Source organism: Phyllobates terribilis, unplaced genomic scaffold (assembly GCF_046119375.1).
Source record: "Phyllobates terribilis strain yellow unplaced genomic scaffold, ASM4611937v1 Scaffold_7__3_contigs__length_470593459, whole genome shotgun sequence".
NCBI classification, from domain to species: Eukaryota; Metazoa; Chordata; class Amphibia; order Anura; family Dendrobatidae; genus Phyllobates; species Phyllobates terribilis.
In genome coordinates this window covers 50482042-50488041 of record NW_027362767.1, presented here as the reverse complement: position 1 = coordinate 50488041, position 6000 = coordinate 50482042, and positions in this window count along the sequence as shown.

Below are 6000 nucleotides of genomic sequence, written 5' to 3'. Positions count from 1 at the left end.
CCATTCTCTTGATGAGCTTCAAGAGATAGTCATCGGAAATGGTCTTCCAACAATCTTGAAGGAGTTCCCAGAAATGCTTAGCACTTGTTGGCCCTTTTGCCTTCACTCTGCGGTCCAGCTCACCCCAAACCATCTCGATTGGGTTCAGGTCTGGTGACTGTGGAGGCCAGGTCATCTGGCGTAGCACGCCATCATTCTCCCTCTTGGTCAAATAGCCCTTACACAGCCTAGAGGTGTGTTTGGGGTCATTGTCCTGTTGAAAAATAAATGATGGTCCAACTAAACGCAAACCGGATGGAATAGCATGCCGCTGCAAGATGCTGTGGTACCCATGCTGGTTCAGTATGCCTTCAATTTTGAATAAATCCCCAACAGTGTCACCAGTAAAGCACCCCCACACCATCACACTTCCTCTTCCATGCTTCACGGTGGGAATCAGAAATGTAGAGTCCATCCGTTCACCTTTTCTGCGTTGCCCAAAGACACTGTGGTTGGAACCAAAGATCTCAAATTTGGACTCATCAGACCAAAGCAGATTTCCACTGGTCTAATGTCCATTCCTTGTGTTCTTTAGCCCAAACAAGTCTCTTCTACTTGTTGCCTGTCCTTAGCAGTGGTTTCCTAGAAGCTAACAGTTGTTGAAGAGATGTGTCTGCTGCTAGAACTCTGTGTGGCATTGACCTGGTCTCTAATCTGAGCTGCTGATAACCTGCGATTTCTGAGGCTGGTGACTCGGATAAACTTAGCCTCAGAAGCAGAGGTGACTCTTGGTCTTCCTTTCCTGGGGTTATCCTCATGTGAGCCAGTTTCTTTGTAGCGCTTGATGGTTTTTGCAACTTCACTTGGGGACACTTTCAAAGTTTTCCCAATTTTTCGCACTGGCTGACCTTCATTTCTTAAAGCAATGAAGACCACTCGTTTTTCTTTACTTAGAATTTGTATTATGGCAAGAAAAAAGCAGCTAACAGTCTATTCAGTAGGATTATCAGCTGTGTTTCCACCAGACTTATGCACAACACAACTGATGGTCCCAACCCTATTTATAAGGCAAGAAATCCCACTTATTAAACCTGACAGGTCACACCTGTGAAGTGAAAACCATTTCGGTGACTACCTCTTGAAGCTCATCAAGAGAATGCCAAGAGTGTGCAAAGCAGTCATCAAAGCAAAAGGTGGCTACTTTGAAGAACCTAGAATATAAGACATATTTTCAGTTGTTTCACACTTTTTTGTTAAGTATATAATTCCATGTGTTAATTCATAGTTTTGATGCCTTCAGTGTGAATGTACAATTTTCATAGTCATGAAAATGCAGAAAAATCTTTAAATGAGAAGGTGTGTCCAAACTTTTGGTCTGTACTGTACAACAGACCGGACGTATCGCTGAGGAGACCGGGGGCCATCGGAAGGTACAGTAAGTATAATCTTTATTTTTTTTATTTTTAATTCTTTTTTTTACAGGTTCTATGGTACCTGGGTCTGGAGGAGAGTCTCCTCTTCTCCAAACCCCGGTACCATCCGCACATTGAAACGTGTGATATCTGCATGTGCACATGTAGTCATGCGGATATTAAGCGATTCAATGCAAGTCAATGGCGGCGATTACGCTGCGTGTCCGCAAAATTAATGGACATGCTGCAGATTTTTCCGCAATGATAATCCGCATTGGAAATTTCCGCAGCATGTGCACAGCACATGCGGATTATCATTAAGGACCTTGGGGCACATATTACCAAGCGTTTTTTCAGCGTTTTCGCTGCGGAAATTCCGTGGCAAAAACGCTTGAAAAACGCAGTGGGAACGCAGCCTATGCGTGTATGTATTTGTCTTTGTATATGTCTGTATATGTTTGTTTGTGTGTGTGCGGCCTCCTGCTGTATCTGGGGGGGGGCGCCATGCGGCCTCCGGCTGTATCTGGGGGGGAGCGCCGTGCGGACTCCGGCTGTATCTGGGAGGGGCGCCGTGCGGCCTCCTGCTGTATCTGGGGGGGGCGCCGTGCGGCCTCCGGCTGTATCTGGGGGGGGGTGCCGTGCGGCCTCCAGCTGTATCTGGGGGGGCGCAGTGCGGCCTCCGGTGTATCTGGGGGGGCGCCGTGCGGCCTCCTGCTGTGTATAGTAGGATTATGTGAAAGCTCATATTATACAGTATGAGACCCTACATACATAGGGGGATGTCAGCATACTTAATTGTGCTCAATAGTAAGTCATACAATTAATATAAAAAAATAATTATTAATATATTAATATTGTGCAGAATTAATTTCACATGAACTATCACATGATCTATCAAAGGGGGATCATGTGACAAGTCACGTGATACATCAGGTGTGTGTGGGTGTGTGTGTGTGTGGGGGGGCCCATGCCGTCTAAACTGCCTGGGGCCCTTGCTACTCTTAATCCACCCCTGGCCGCATGTAGCCATCTATACACAGCAGGAGGCCGCACGGTGCCATCTATGCACAGCGGGAGGCCGCACATAGCCATCTATGCACAGCGGGAGGCCGCACATAGCCATCTATACACAGCGGGAGGCCGCACGTAGCCATCTATACACAGCAGGAGGCCGCACGTAGCCATCTATGAACAGCAGGAGGCCGCACCTAGCCATCTATACACAGCGGGAGGCTGCACGATGCCATCTATACACAGCGGGAGGCCGCACGGCGCCCCCCCCAGAGACAGCGGGAGGCCACACGCAGTCACACAAACATATACAGACATATACGTACACGCATGAACACATTTGAAACACAAAAATACATATAAACAGACATCACACAATGATATCTGCACACACACTCACACTTACACACACACACACACACACACACACCATCCCCCGGCTCGGCTCCAGTGGTCCAGCTCTTCTCCGGTAGTAAGTAGCAGTGCAGGGCGCGCACTGCATGACGTCACACTAGCAGACATGGCCGCGCACATAGTCGTGTCTCCTAGCATGGCCACCACACAGGGAAGTTAACAGGTGCAGTGCTGGCCCGGCCGAAGAAGAAGCAGCGGCCCTGCACTGCTGCTGGGGGAGCGGTCCGGGGCCCTCCCCGCCTTTGACTGTAGGTATGTGCCGCGGCGCCGCACATATTATAATGAGGGCAATCTGGCCATGGGCCCCCCGGAACCCCGGGCCCCCTGGAGCCCCGGGCGGTAGCCCAGATTGCCCTCATTATAATCCGCCTATGATCACAGGAGAAGCTGGGGTCTATATACATTACAGGAGACGCTGGGGGCATATATACATCACAGGGGAAGCTGGGGGCATATACAGCACAGGAGGGGCTGGGGACCTATATTCATCACAGAAGACACTGGGGGCATATACATCGCAGGAATGGCTGGGGGCATATATACACCACAGGAGGGGCTGGGGGCATATACATCACAGGATACGCTGGGGCATATATACATCACAGGAGAAGCTGGGGGCATATACATCACAGGAGGGGTTGGGGGCCTATATACATCGCAGGAGGGGCTGGGGGCCTATATACATCCCAGGAGGGGCTGGGGGCATATATACATCACAGGAGACGCTGGGGAATATATACATGACAGGAGAAGCTGGGGGCATATACATCACAGGAGGGGCTGGGGGCCTATATACATCCCAGGAGGGGCTGGGGGCCTATATACATCCCAGGAGGGGCTGGGGGCCTATATACATTCCAGGAGGGGCTGGGGGCCTATATACATCACAGGATATGCTGGGGGCATATATACATCACAGGAGACGCTGGAGAATATATACATCACTGGAGGGGCTGGGGGCATATACATCACAGGAGGGGCATGGGGTATATATACATCACAGGATGGGCTTGGGGCATATACATCACAGGTGGTGCTGAGAGCATATATACATGACAGGAGATGCTGGGGGCATGTATACATGACAGGAGGGGCTGGGGCATATATACATCACAGGAGGGGCTTGGGGCATATAGACATCATAGGAAAGGCTTGGGGCATATATACATCACAGGAGGGAATGGGGGCATATATAGATCACAGGAGAATCTAGGGGCATATATACATCACAGGAGGGGCTGGGGGCATATAGACATCATAGGAAAGGCTTGGGCATATATACATCGCAGGAGGGACTGGGGGCATACAGTACAGACCAAAAGTTTGGACACACCTTCTCATTTAAAGATTTTCCTGTATTTTCATGGCTTTGAAAATTGTACATTCACACTGAAGGCATCAATACTATCAATTAACACATATGGAATTATATACTTAACAAAAAAGTGTGAAACAACTGAAAATATGTCTTATATTCTAGGTTCTTCAAAGTAGCCACCTTTTGCTTTGATGACTACTTTGCACAATCTTGGCATTCTCTTGATGTGCTTTAAGAGGTAGTCACCGGAAATGGTCTTCCAACAATCTTCAATTAGTTTCCAGAGATGCTTAGCACTTGTTGGCACTTTTGCCTTCACTCTGTGGTCCAGCTCACCCCAAACCATCTTGATTGGGTTCAGGTCTGGTGACTGTGGAGGCCAGGTCATCTGGCGTAGCACCCCATCACTCTCCTTCTTGGTCAAATAGCCCTTACACAGCCTGGAGGTGTGTTTGGGGTCATTGTCCTGTTGAAAAATAAATGATGGTCCAACTAAACACAAACCGGATAGAATAGCATGCCGCTGCAAGATGCTGTGGTAGCCATGCTGTTTCAGTATGCCTTCAATTTTGAATAAATCCCCAAGAGTGTCACCAGCAAAACACCCCCACACCATCACACCTCCTCCTCCATGCTTCACGGTGGGAACCAGGCAGGTAGAGTCCATCAGTTCACCTTTTCTGCGTCGCATAAAGACATGGTGGTTGGAACCAAGGATCATCAGACCAAAGCACAGATTTCCACTGGTCTAATGTCCATTCCTTGTGTTCTTTAGAACCAAACAAGTCTCTTCTGCTTGTTGCCTGTCCTTAGCAGTGGTTTCCTAGCAGCTATTTTACCATGAAGGTCTGCTGCACAAAGTCTCCTGTTAACAGTTGTTGTAGAGATGTGTCTGCTGCTAGAACTCTGTGTGGCATTGACCTGGTCTCTAATCTGAGCTGCTGTTAACCTGTGATTTCTGAGGCCGGTGACTCGCCATGCGGCCTCCTGCTGTATCTGGGGGGGGCGCCGTGCGGCCTCCTGCTGTATCTGGGGCGGGGGCTGCCGTGCGGCCTCCGGCTGTATCTGGGGGGGCACCGTGCGGCCTCCTGCTGTGTATAGTAGGATTATGTGAAAGCTCATATTATGCAGTATGAGACCCTACATACATAGGGGGATGTCAGCATACTTAATTGTGCTCAATATTAAGTCATACAATTAATATAAAAAAATAATTATAATTAATATATTAATATTGTGCAGAATTAATTTCACATGAACTATCACATGATCTATCAAAGGGGGATCATGTGACAAGTCACGTGATACATCGGGTGTGTGTGTGTGGGGGGGCCCATGCCGTCTAAACTGCCTGGGGCCCTTGCTACTCTTAATCCACCCCTGGCCGCACGTAGCCATCTATACACAGCAGGAGGCCGCACCTAGCCATCTATACACAGCGGGAGGCTGCACGATGCCATCTATACACAGCGGGAGGCCGCACGGCGCCCCCCCAGAGACAGCGGGAGGCCACACGCAGTCACACAAACATATACAGACATATACGTACACGCATGAACACATTTGAAACACAAAAATACATATAAACAGACATCACACAATGATATCTGCACACACACTCACACTTACACACATACACACACACACCATCCCCCGGCTCGGCTCCAGTGGTCCAGCTCTTCTCCGGTAGTAAGTAGCAGTGCAGGGCACGCACTGCATGACGTCACACTAGCAGACACGGCCGCGCACATAGTCGTGTCTCCTAGCATGGCCACCACACAGGGAAGTTAACAGGTGCAGTGCTGGCCCGGCCGAAGAAGAAGCAGCGGCCCTGCACTGCTGCTGGGGGAGCGGTCCGGGGCCCTC